General features: G+C 50.9%; 1 long non-coding RNA gene across 4 annotated transcripts; it reads right to left on the reverse strand.

Annotated features, from left to right (window-relative positions):
• Positions 1–1,005: 1,005 nt before the first annotated feature.
• LOC147651728 (uncharacterized) lies at positions 1,006–11,150 on the reverse strand. 4 transcript variants are annotated; one of them, XR_015273763.1, is made up of 4 exons: positions 10,377–10,820; positions 9,586–9,697; positions 6,380–6,488; positions 1,006–5,934 (listed from the first exon to the last, which is right to left on the reverse strand). It is a non-coding gene; the product is annotated as an uncharacterized LOC147651728 (long non-coding RNA). The 4 variants fall into 4 exon arrangements; XR_015273764.1 differs by lacking the exon at positions 6,380–6,488 and having other exon boundaries at positions 10,377–11,150; XR_015273765.1 differs by lacking the exon at positions 6,380–6,488 and having other exon boundaries at positions 1,006–5,150; positions 10,377–10,835.
• Positions 11,151–13,544: the final 2,394 nt, after the last annotated feature.

Raw genomic sequence — 13,544 nt, forward strand, 5'->3', positions numbered from 1 at the left:
AGCCGCAGGTGCCCCGGCGGGGCTTTAGACCCCTTAGCTTTGTACCTTGTCCCCTCCCTCCGAGTGCTCGGGCAGGGATGGATCCCGGCTCGGTCCCGATTCCCAGCCCCGGGATCCGCTCCGTTCCCGTTTGGGAATTGGGCACTTTGGGCATTTTCGCCTCCCGCGGGCGCGGGGATTCCCTCGGGCCGCTTTTTCTGGGAAGGTTTTATATAAAAAACCACACTTTGTTTTGCGCTGGGTACCCGTGTGAATTCCCGGGCTGCCCCGACGGGAAGGTGAAGGATTTTGCCGGGTTGCTGCCGGTTTTTAAAGGAGGGAGAAGAGGGATGGGTGGGTGGGGGGGCGGCGGCTGCCGCCTCTATTTTAATGTCATTATAGTTGCCGTGGCAACCCATTGGATCACTCCTCCTGGAATGAACCTTGTGACAATGGTTGGTTTGCGAGAAATCGGTAAATGTGCAACCGGGGGACACAGCTACATTACCGCGAACAACAGCGAGGGTTTAACATGTGACCCTTCCAATTATGCTGATGATACCTCGGTGCAGCTGCCAAGATGTGGCTCTTTGGGGGGGTTTGGGGAGGGTTCCCGGGGCTGTTTCAGGGCACAGCCCGGTGGGGATGGGGCCCCGCCTCTGCACTGAGAGTGGAACAGCATCTCTTCATCGGCATCGATCCCAACCACTAAAAGAAATAAAGAAATAAAGGAAAATACAAAAAAAAATAATAATAAAAAAAAAGAAAAATCCTCTTAGGGGGATCGTGGAGAGTTGAATATGTGGAGGGGCTGTAGCTGCAGAGCTGTGGAATAAGGACGAGTTTTGGGGGTGGGCAGAGACCCCCTCCGGGCCCGGAGCACACGGTACATCTGTGGCACGGCTGCAGGAAGGAACGAACGAAACCCGCCCCCTCCCCGAAAAAAAAAAAAAAAATATAGTTACAAGCCTTAAAATATGGTTCAGAGAATTACAAGTAATCAGAGCTGCGGGGGTCAGCAGTGCAAACTTTTTAAGACTAATGTTTATTTAGAAAAGTGAGTGGTGTCTGCGTTGCTTTTCTAGTGCCCCAGCACAAAAGTCCTAATGGCTTTTGCAGACTTTCCATCACAAACTCCTGCACAGGGCACAGGGACCACCACCGAAAACAACCCCGAGCCGCCCCTTTCAAAGATACCATCGGCCCAGGCTTTATAACCCCCTCGCCCGTCTTTCCATGAGTAAGTGACGACATTTTTTGCACCCCCTCCTCAGTTTTGCCCCTCTTTTGCGTTAGTTTGGTGTAACCCGAACCCTCCCTAATAGCGTGGAGGAGAGAAATCGGGGGATGGGAGCTGCTATCCCCAGTCCCTCGGCAGTCGCGTTCAGCCCTGCACGGCTGCGGTCCTGCCAGCAGCGCGGGGCTCAGCCGGGCTGGAAACCTCGTTAGGGAGCAGCGGGGGCAGAGGCAGGAACCGGCGCGGATGGGCTGGCCGGTGTCCTCACACAAGGCAGAGCTGGCAAATCCATTCTCCCGTCTCACCCCTTGCAGCCGCTCTCCCGGGAGCCCAGCCACAACACCGGCCCTTGTGTAGCTTTGGGTGTCTCTGCTGAGCCCATCCCAAAACTCATCCCCTGGATAAATCACGATCGCCAGCTGGGATTTGACTGCCTTAGCAGACTCGAGGCTCCGTCTCGGGATGCTCCTTTTGTTCTCGGGACTGGAAGAATAAAACCAGCAATTTCGCACACCTCTTGGGACAATTCCCCCTCCACTTTAAGCAGGAGGTGGATACAGGGGAAACACAGACTTGGAATCTCACTGAAAGCCAGTGGCCTCAGCTCTAGGTGCCTTGCAGCAGGGCGGGGGGAAATCGGGCTGTGTTCAGCTCCTTCCCTCCTGCCCTTGGCAGGTGTCAGGGAAGGACGAGCAGGACAACAGGCTGTTGTCCCCTCTCCTGTCATTAGCGTTTCACAGCTCATCGCTGAGCAACCAGAGCAGCTTCGCAGTGGGATGTGCAGGAGAGAAACAGGGTGGCAAGAAGAATGCGGTGCAAGGGGGAGAGAAGGGGGCTGGATCTTGCTCCCTTTCCAGCCAAGTGATTGTCTTGTCCTGATCCTGAAAAGGTAAGCTCGGTTTAACCCCTTCTTTGGTCTGCAGAGGGAAAAATACCTAGCTCAAATCTGGAAAGGCTGAACTAAGAAATGAGGGCTCCAAGTGCCTCTGGAAACACCCACCTGAGGCCTGATCCTGGCTCCCCCCGTCTGAATCAAGCACGGGTGCTCAGCTCTGTCAGAAGCAGGTCCAGGGTTGATGTCGAAGCCGGTGCTGTGAGGCTGAGTTTGGTGGAGGGAAAAACTAAACTGCTGAAATGTGCTTGACACTTGAGGGAAGATCATCTCCTCTCTCTCAAGGGCTTTCATTTGAAGGGCTTGACTCTGCTTTCAAACAAGTTGATAAGACATTCCGGCCTTCTGGCTCCCATTATCTCCCCGAGGGCACTGCAACCTCGTCACCGAGGTGCTGGAGCATCCAGATGTGGTCGCTGTAATTGCCCCAGGCAGGACCCCATCCTTCTCTTCATGGTTTGGAGACCTGGTGCAAAGCTGGGCAGGGACTGGATGATAGCAGCCCCTTGCTATTCTGTATCCTTCTATCCCCCTTACAAAGAAAAAATGCTGGGAACACCGTTCATCCCAAAATTTAGAACATTTGGGCTGGAATCTTTTGGATGCATTTGAAGAGGGGAGGCAGGGAAGAAGGGTGATGAGAGTGGCATGAGAAGGAGAGAGATCTAGAGCCTTGCTGGCTGGAAGTTGATTTGTCTGAATCCTGTCCTTTTGTGGCTGTCATTGTCACTGTAGCCAGGAGATGCTGCAGGCACAGGCAGATGAGTCTCAGCCATGTGAAAAGTGTCCCACAGGTATCACAACACTGCAGCCGCTTGCCTTGCCCCTCTGTTTGAACCAAAGCTGTACTTCCCCTTGCTAGGGAAGGGCTGGGAATTTCAACCAGCTTCTCCTGCAGCTGTGTGCTGCTCCCCAGGCCCCTGCTGGGGTGGAGAGGTGCATGTGACATCAGGGGTGACAGTGAGAGATGGAGCAGGTGCCCATGGGTGACCCAGAGAGTCCATGGGCCAGTGCAGCAAAGCCCCTCCATCTCCTGGGGGCTGGGGCCGGTCAGATGCTCCAGAGAGGATTTTCATCTCCCTCCTCGATGTCAGCAGAGCACAAAGGCAGGGGAGAGGTCAACCCCTCTGTTAATACACGTGTTTTAAATAACTGGTATTTTTATTTCTTCCCTTCAGTGTGGTGGGCTTGGCACACATCTTTGTTTGCACAATTGTCCTGCCCATATGTTCTGTTGCCCAAGTATGGAGAAAAAGATCCCATGTATGATCTGGAGGTGTGCTTTGCTGGTTCTGACATGTAAATATTAACCAAGAAACAACAACAGAGAGACAAAAAAATCCCTCCTACCCTTGAACCCCTTCAGATCCCTTTATTGTCCAGGCATTTGTTGCACTTGGACTGGCTTTCCACTTTCTCCTCTCAGAGAGGCTGGCTCCAGCAATGGTCCCCAGATTCCTCAGCTACATCCTACTGAGGGAAAACATTTATTGAAGTTTTCAGCTTATTAGGGAAATACATATTTCTGCTTCTTTTCCAAACTCCACTGATATCTTTTCGAAACCAGCCCTGAGTGTCAGCATGGGGGCAGGCGAGGCATCCCCTCTCTCCCCCCCTTGCAGCTGTATGAACTTTAAGTACCCCAAAATGCCATGGAGGGGAAATTCCTACCACTACCATGTGCTTCATTGGTGGACAAAAGTGGTGAGTATGTGTGTAGATGATTCTCCTCCCTAAAGCTGTGCTTCAGCTCACCCACACCTCTGAAGAAACACAGGGTATTTGGACACACCATCCAGCTCCCCAGATAGCCATGTTTCAGATGAACTTTGCCAGGGCAGCTTTGATGAGGTGAGAGGGCACAGGAAGGTGTCCAGTGAGAGAACTGGACAGCCTGTTTCACATGAAGAAGAGGAAATACTTTCCCTGGGTCATCCTGTAAAACTCACTCTGCTGGCAGGTTCTCAGGTGGTAACTACCAAGTGCTCAAGTCTGGATGTGGCCTTTAACTTCACATGTCCTTCAGGCTTCGGCTGCCTGAGGTTGGCAGAGACTAGCAGGGAGAGAATCATTCTGTACTCAATGTTTCTTTTATTTTCTTTCTAAGCATCCATCCCTAGACACTGCTGGAGAGGAGATCTGGAGCTTTGGATGAAATCCCACAAATTTTCATGGAAGCAGAACAGCAGGAAGGCAAACAGGAAAGAAGAGGAGTAATATACTAATCTCAGGGGCACTTGTTGCATTTCTCTCTTTGCTGTGCTGTTTCCTTTTCCTCCAGCCACATACTACAGGATTACGGCAAATGAATTAAGGGATTAAACCATAAGGGAGAATTAGGATCCTGCTGATGTAGAAGCAGAAAACCAGATGGGCTCATTGAACTCTAGATGATGCAAGAAAATCTTGGGTAGTGCTTTGGATGTAGGTCACAGGATAATTCAAGTTATTTGGAACCTCTGAAGATCTCTGGTCCAACAGCCTCAAAGCAAAGTCAGTTTAGATCAGATTGCCCAGGGCTTTTTCCAGTGAAGTTCTGAATGTCCCCAAGGATAGACATTCTCCCACACCTCTGGTCCTCTGTGTTGAACCATCTTCAGGGTAAATTTCCCCCCAGTATCTAATCCAAGCTTTCCCTTCTTCAGCTTGTATTTGTCACCTCTCCTTCATGTCTGTATGTACTCCAGGGAGATGTCCAGGTTCATCAGGACCCATTCAGGGCCTGTTGTACCTCCCTTGTAAACCAGATTGTTTGGCACAAGTTTCCCATCTTAGACAGAGGGTTCTGGGCCTTCTGAGCACCTCGGATTCTCCCAGTGTGATCAGACCTGGATGGGAGGTCTCACCTCTCCATTGTGCATCAGTGCTGCCTTTGAATCGCTCTCACCTGTGTACACAGGGTGAGGATTTGCTGCTACTGTGACTGGAGACATCCCAAGCAACATCCAAACATCACTCCCATAACCCACTTTCAGGATCATCCAGGAGGTGGTGGGTCTGGAGAAAAAGGACAGCTGGTGGCCTCTGGCCTGCTGCATCCACCTGGGGAAACAAAGGCATGGATAATAAAGGTCACCTGTTCACCTTCATGGCTGACAACTGAGCCAAGAAATTCCTTCTCCCCAGTGCCCTGAGCACTCCTCCAGACTGCCTGGGGTCATACAGCATGAGGCCATGCTCAGACACAGCTTTTGGTGACAGGCTCACAGGCAGGTGGACCTCTTCCAGTACATTTTGGCAGCTGGGAATCATCTCAGTGAAAGACAGAGCTGTGACGTGTTTGGCTGTGCCTTGCAGGAGGGAAGAAAAAATTAGAAGTAAAAGAAAAAAATATAAGAGAAAAGACAAAAAGGATAAAAGTTGTCGACAACTTCCCAGCCTGTCCTCGATCCTAGGAAAGGATGAGAGGGCTTGCTCAGGATAAAGGTAGCCTGACCCTGTGCAGTGAGAGAGGCAGAAGTCATGAAACAGGGCTCTGTTTGGACTCAGATTCCATTTGCATGGTTAAAACTTGCTGATCCCATACAAGGTTCTCCTGGCTGAGAGCTGAACTTGGTTCCACAGCCAAGCTTTCTTCTTTTCCAGAGTGTTCAGCATAAATCAGACTTTCAGAGCCGTCTTTCAGTGGAAGGAGCAAGAAATCACATTTTGTCTCCAGTCCAGAAGCTCTGGGAGAAAGGAGCTGTCAGAGACCCAGGAACCAGCCCAGATCTGCTGACACGTGCTCTGTGAATCCTTCTGCCTGGCGCTGCCTTCACCCATCTGCCATAACAACTCCATCAGCTCCCATGCGCTGCTCTTCCCAGGCGAGATCCCAGCGAGGCTTCTGACGTCCAAACAAGGGATACAAAACCAAAACATCTTTTGGGATGGGTTGTACTCTGCCCTGCATCTCACCCAAGACATTAGGAGGGTTTTAAAACAGATCCAGATCTGGTGCAGCGCAGTGCTGTGACCATTTGCACTCCCCTGGGGTTTTACTTTTAGGGTTTCTTTTTTCCCTGGAGGATCAGCCCAGAGAAGTCACACTTCCACGTGTTTTTATAACTCTCTTGTCACTAGTCTCACTAGGAATTATTTTCTCCATATGTAGGTAGAATTTCCCTTGCTGTACCTTTTGCTTCCAGGAGGATGGTGGCTCCACCATCTCCTTCTCTGGCTGAACAAACTCATCTCTTTCCACATCTTCCAGCTTGGCAAAGCACTGCTAATTTTCCTTGTAAAGCTTTGTAAGCATTTGAGGGAGAGGGGCAAGTTCCCACAAACACTACCTGGCTCTTGTCTATCTGAGGCTCTCCTAGCAGGACAGGAGGGTTTGGTGGAGGCAGCTGCAGAAATCCTACCAAGGCCTGCAGTGGACCAAAAGCTCCATTGCTGATCCTGTTGAAACAGAGGGTTAAAGCCTCTCTGCTAGAGCCATTCCCTGCTAGTGAGATCCATACAGTCCATTAAAATTAGGGATCTTATTATGGGCTATATAAAAAAGGTAGAGAGGAAATGAGAACCTTATGAAGAGTTTCTTATGTGTGCAGATGGCAAGGGCATCTGAGGCTAAGAAAGCCTTTCCAACAAGCTTTTTCCAAACAGAAATGCTTACTTTACAGGGTTTCCCCTCTTTTAAAAAGAGATAAATAGATGCAGGAATATCTATTCTGCACAATTCACACTTGCTAACCAGCCACACTGTCCTTGAGATAGAGAAACAAATCCTAACCCCGTATCATGCTCTCTCCTGGTCTCAGCTGGGATAGAGTTAATTTTATTCCTAGTAGCTGGTACAGTGCTGTGTTTTGGATTTAGTGTGAGAATAATGTTGATAACACACTGCTGTTTTAGCTGTTGCTAAGTAGTGCTTACCCCAAGTCAAGGACTTTTCAGTTTCCCATGCTCGCCAGCGTGGAGGTGCACGAGAAGCTGTGAGGGAGCACAGCCAGGACAGCTGACCCCAAGTGACCAAAGGGATAATCCATAACATAAATCATCATACTTGGTATATAAACAGGGGGGAGTTGGCCAGGAGCCACTTGCCACTGCTTGGGGATGGGATGGTGAGCAATTGTGCATCACTTGTTTTTCTTGGGTTTTAGTCTTCTCTCTTTTTGTTATCTCCCTTACTATTATTAATTATTTAATATTATACTGTAACTAATTTCAATTATTAAACTGTTCTCAGCCCATGCATTTTACATGGATTTTACTTTTTTCTGATTCTCATCCCTACCCCAATGGGTTGAGGGTGACTGAGCAACAATCTCAGTTTTATTTAGTTGTCTTCTGGGGTTAAATCAAGACATGCTCTCAGGAGCACCGTCGCCTTTTGCCCTAGCACCAAATTCAGCTTTCAGATACACTTGTAGGTCATACTGGGCTCTCTCCTGAATCAGAAGGAGCAGACTGTGTTTGCTGCCTCCTGCAGCCTGACTGAGGACTGGTAACACATCCATCAGCACACAGGAGTTATTTGAGTCTATTGAGGAGCATCAGGAGCACTGAGAGCTGGCCAAAACTGGGAATTCAACCTTCCAGCAGCGGCCACTGCTCTGCCTCTGTTTCAAAGTGGCAGAAACCAGGGACCTCAAGCATGAATGGACCGGGTGTCTGTAGCAGAACCAGAGACCCTCGGAGTCTGGGCATCTATTTGCTTGGTCTAACCACCTCCTGGGACATTTTTAACCTGTCTCATCCTCAGAGTAGTCAGGCAGAGACAGGAAGTGTCCTTGGACCATGATCCTTATTTATACAGAAGTATAATCTCTCTCTAAAGGTGTTGTAGGGGAGTGATTCGTGTCCCCCTGTGCAGGCTGAGAGCTGAATCACAGTGAGGCTAAGTGACATGAGCAGGGTTGGGCAGATAACCTGTGGCAGAGCAAGAACAGCAGCCCAGCAATGTTGTGAGCCCTTGTCACCACTGCTTGTCACCAGTGCTCAGTGTCAGAGCTCTGGCCACCTTGCTTCCCTGCCCACCCAGCCAGGCAGCCCAGTCCTTTCTCCTTCAGACCCTTAAAATAAGACTCGCAAAGCCTTGAGCGTGGTTTCGATTTCATTAATAAATCCCTGCTTGCACTTGAAGCTGCTGTGCCTTTTAAAACATTATCCGTGGCTCTGGTTACACTCCTGATGAAAGCAGGCATGGCCCTATTAGCTTTCATGGCAAACAGCACTGCCACGTCCTGCGATCCTTTACGCACTCGGTGTAACCCAAGTTTCACAGGAAAGGGAGGGGGCAAAAAAGGCATCTTGAAAGGCAGTGTCCTTCTCCTTCACTGCAGACTGAGGGCATTGCACACTTGAATCTCTCCCTGAAATGGCTTCCATTAATCCATACCATTTTTCAAATCGTTTTAATTTTTTTAAAAACAATTGTTACCAACGATTACCTCCTGGCTCTGCAGCTCCCACCTGATGCTTGTGTCCCCCCGGCCCTGGGAAGGGGCTGTACCAAGGGGCAGGAATGGGGTGTGGAGAAGGGAAACAGGAGCTGCTTGAGCAGTGAGGAGCAACAGCTGCTCTGTAGTGCAGTCTCCTCTTCGTGGCTCAGAGAGGAGGTGTTCTGCTGGGGAGCAGAGTTGAGTGTCCACAGCCAACCAGTGTGAAAAACCTGTGGCAACAGGTTTGCTCTGGTTCATTAACCCCAGATCTGCAGATGGGTAAATTGAGGCACAAAGGGTTCGATGCTCACTAGGGGTAGAGGATGGGGAGGACAAGGGGAACTCTGCTCCAAGACTGCTGAGGTGAGATTTAAATGCCTTCAGCTTTGCTCTGTCCCTTAGGCAATACTTGGAGAGTTTTGTGGAAGTGAGTTTGCAGCAAAAGCAGAGAGAGACTGTGCTCAAACAGGCCAGCAGGAAACCAGCACAGAGATGCAGGAGTGTGGAAGAGATTAAAGGAAATAAAAAAGGGGAAAGGGGAAAGGAAAACAGACAGAAGGAGAAAGATATTAAGAAAAAAGACAATAATGAAATGAGAAAAAATGTGAGAATAAGGAGAAGAGAGGGAGGACAGTGAGGAATCCCCTTTCATCTCCCGAAGCAGGTGCTGGGGGGCCATGATCCCTCTCCTGCCCTGGATTACACATTTCCACCTGTGTCCCAGCATGTTCCCTGCCCCACAGAAGTGCTGGCTGCCCTGCCCACCCCAGAGCTGAGCCTGGCAGCTGTCAGAGGGGCTGGATGGACAAGCCCTGGCCTGGCTCTCTCGCTGCTCACACAGAGCAGCCGGGAGAGGGTGGCAGGTGAGCGAGGCACAGTCATTGCTACAACAGATGGCAGAGGCATGACATTACATGGCAGGGCTATTATTTATTGAGTGCTCGTGTTTGTCATGGCTGAAGATGACATCTTATTAAAGAGTCATGACACTGGGCCATTTTTTTAAGCCTAGGGGCCAAGAAGGCTAATGAACAGGGATAGCTCCAGGAATAGATGGAGGGAAGCGCTGTTTTCAGGTCACAGGCAAAGCTGACTAATGTTTCACTGACCTGATTTCTGGGTGATTTCCAGGCACATCTTGCTCCTGCTGATTAGGGATGGATGCTTCTTGCCATGGCCCGACAGTGCCGGCTCAGGGGGAAGCTGCTCTCTCAAGAGACCCTGTGGCAAGGGAGCAAAGCCTGAGATGTGTCATGAGAAAGCTCCCACCCACGGACAGCCAAACACCAGCACTGCTGCAAACAAGGGCATGTGGCGGGCCATGGCTTTTGGACAGGTTTCCCCAAATCCCACCTTGCAGGAGGTTTGGAGGAGGGCTCTCAGAGACCTCAGGCAGTAGCTGGGGGAGTGTGGGAAGCAGGACCCCGCTCGTCACTGTGGCTCTTTCACTCCTGTGTGATGCTTGTCAGGACAGCCAGACCAGCAGCAGGGCTGCCTGGCTCATCGTGGCCCTCTCAGCCTGCCCTGGCACCACCTCTGCAAGGCTTGCCCTCCTTAGCCTGAAACAAGAGCCGTCTCCCTGCAGCTCCCATGCACTGGCTCCTTATCGCTGACCCTCTCTGTCAGTGCAGATGCTTGACTAATGTTCCCTTGTAAAATGTTGTGTTAAGCACATTCCAGGCGCTGACATTAAATACTTGGGCCAGGGCAGCGCTCACCCTCCGGCGGCCGCAGCGCTGAGCCAGCCCCAGCCACAGGCCCGTGCTGCCGCAGCCAAATTTGCTTTTTTCTGCCCCATCCCCACCTCCCCCTGCCCTCCCTCCGGCACAGCCAGCGTGGGCAGCGGGGGAAGGAGGCAGGGGCAGGACCACGGCTGTCTGGCAGATGAAATAATAATTACCCCGGCCGCCTCCGGCCTCCCTCGCATTCCTCTCTGCTAACAGCTCGGCTTATTTTGTTTTCATCCGCAAATATTGACTCGTCGGGTTCTTTTCACCTCGTGCCTATTAAAAAGGCATTGCTCAGAGTATTGTTATTGAATTTGTTCTGCAGCTGCGAGAAGCATCCAGCAGCTTGAAGGAATTCACCCACACGGTTAGCGCAGGCCCTGACGGCCTTGTGCCCTCAGTACCCCCCGAAACTGCTTCGCCTGCTGCTCTCCAAGAGACGGGACCTGGGTCTGGCTCAGCAAGGATTCCACCCAGCCTTTCCACCAAGGGGGAGATCAGGATGGTGCTGGGGATGAGGCAGAACTGTGATCTGCTCCTGGGGATGCCTCTTTGCTGCTCTGTGCCTCAGTTTCCCAGGTCAGCCTGGTGGTTCCTGGCCATTTTCATAATGAGCTGGGAGTGTTAATTATGGACGTGCAATTTAACAGCCTGACTTTTTGTTGCTGCAACTTGTCCTTCAATATTCACTTCAGCTTGAATATGTAGGAGTTGTTTCCAGATGCCTTAACCTGGCTGGAGCAATAACCAGAAAAATAAATCCCTTCTTTTCTCCCTGAGCTGAATTATCTGGGTAATTAGTGAGCGTGACAGCAATGCTCACACAGCTCCAGTGTGAGAGTTTGGGATCGTGGTTGGGAGGGATGTTGATGCCTCTCCCCCCTGCAGGGGTGTTTGGGGTGCAGGGCAGGGATGTACAATCTCTCCCCACTTTCCCCACAGCGTTTAGCCAAGGGCAGGGGTGGCAGGAGAGCAGCCTGCTCGTGAGGAAAGCCCCTGTTTCGGCAGCTGTGCTCAGCTTTGGCATCTCTCCCAGAATAAAACTGACTGGCACCACATTCCCAGGGACTGGCCTCTGTCCCCAGCCCTCCCTCCAGGGGAAATCCCAGGGATGCCAGCATTCTGTCAGCAGATCTCACCTGATTCCCAGATGGGAACAGGAATTGAGACAGGTGAGAAAGGCTGAAGCATCAGAGAGCACCCTGAGGTGAGTGTCCTTATTGAAACCTCTCCCTGTCAGCTGTGAGTGTCTCAATGAACCCTTCTCCATCAGGAGTCTGACAGATGCTTGTTCCTGTGGGTGGGCTGAGCTGTGGTGACCCTTGGATCCTCTATGTCCACGTCTATGGCAGGATCCTTTGCTCAGCTTCACCACCCTCCTAGCTCCCTCCAGATGCCTTTTTAACCTCTTCCAGCATGAAAAGAGGCAGCAGGTGAAATCCCAGCTCACCACCCCTGCCTACACCCCAGCGATAGGCACCAGCCAGGCGTGGGACATCAGGAAAAGCTCTGAGCCTGTGGTGGAGCGATGCTCTTTCCGGGGGAGGGAGGGATGGATGGTGTGTGGCACATGATCCCAACTCCCTGCACTGAGCAGGTTATCTCCTGCCTCGTGACCAGCCTGCAAAAAGGAACGCGCTGCCTCCTTCTCCCAGCGCCTGTTTGTGGACAGCAAATGTCAGCGTTGTCATGCCCAAGTGTTTATTTTGGAAACAGCCAGGGGCTTGGCCAGCAGGCACGGGGGACATGATCTTCCTTCATGGCAAGGAGGATCAGCCACCCAGCAGCAGCTCCTACCATGCCCACCGAGGATGTGGCTTGGGCAGAGGGCTCCTTTCTCCTGCCTTCAGCCTGCACCACATCAGGTCTGCCACAGATACTGGCCAGGCCCAGGGAAGGCACCATGCTGGGCCTCGGTGGCAACCAAAACCTGGGGAACACAGACCTGCCTGCAGGTACCACTGAACCTCACAGTGACCCATAAGAGTGCTGGCTCTGGCTAACGCCCAGGGTCATTCCAGGCATAGCAGTTCCATGTCCCTGCCTGGGGTGGGAAGAAAATCATCTCTGAGAAGTGTCCTGTTCTCCTGACCTTTGCTCTCCAAATATTTAGGATCCCACAGCGCACAGTCACAGGCCTTGTTCGGCTTCAGTGTGATGCCATTTGCCTCCTGTCTCAGCTGTCCCCAGTAATTCATCTCTGGCTTGCTGATCTGGGGATGTGGAAGATCCTCTAGCACCACCAGGCTTCCCTGAGGTGAGTGCAGGCACCAGAGCACCCTCCCAAACCCTGTCTGTCCCTTGTTCCCTGCACACCCACATTCCCCCTGGCAGGGTTCATTCTTCCATCCCTGCTTTGCATCTGTCACTATTCCAGCAGTGACAAGTGAGAGCTCAAGCACAGCCAGAGTGAGCAAATCCTGGCAAAGTGTTGGACTTCGTGTTAGGGAAGATGCTGGGAAAGTGCATTTGGGTTCTGTGTAAGAAGCAGGAGAAGAAAACTGGGATTTACATGAGCCAGCAATAAACCAGAGGGGCAAGCCCAGACCCAACCCAGGCTGGGTTCTTTTGGTCAAGGGCAATGAGTTCCTAGAGGTATCTCTGCCCAGCGATTTCTTGGAAGAAAACGCTGTCTGGAGAGGTTTGGGCTGAGGCTGGGGACCTTTGGAAGAAGAAACTCCAGGAGGAAGAGCTTAGTTTGGACAATTACACCACCTTAGTGAGGAGGGAGAGTGCTCAGCTGGCAAGTCCTTGAGGAAATGGCACGGACTATCACTGAGCATTAGTGAGAGTGCAAGGGAGAAGAGCTCAGGAGGAGGATGCCAAAAGTAGGAGTGACATTTTGGAAGGAGTCATAGTGGCTATTGAATTTTCTTTGCCCTGACCATAGGTAGTTTATTGTACATCCTAAAATCCCAGGCCTGGCCATTTTGGTTGAACATCCACTTCTTCCACAGAGGACTTTTCTATCCATAGCTGACACAGTAAAAGACTAAGGATTACTTACCCACAGTGCTTTATGTGAGACAGAGCCATAAAGGATGTGTCCATCAGAGACCACTGAGCCAGAAGTCCCAGACAGACCCCGCTGTTCAGAAGTCCCTTTGCTACTGCTTGCCATGGGCCGAGGATGGCAAAACACCCAAACCTCAGCCTGCATGGTTCTACAATGAGCTAAAAATTTGTGTTGCTTCATAGACAAAAGAGGATTTTTAAAAGCTCTTTTAAAATGAAAAATTATGAAACTAAATTATCACTAATTATATTTTCATATTTCATTTTAAATTAGAGGTGATTTTTCAGCATGCTGCTTGAAATCTTGAAATCCTGATTATTGGCCA

This window comes from Cyanistes caeruleus, chromosome 9 (assembly GCF_971803275.1).
Source record: "Cyanistes caeruleus chromosome 9, bCyaCae1.hap1.1, whole genome shotgun sequence".
NCBI lineage: Eukaryota > Metazoa > Chordata > Aves > Passeriformes > Paridae > Cyanistes > Cyanistes caeruleus.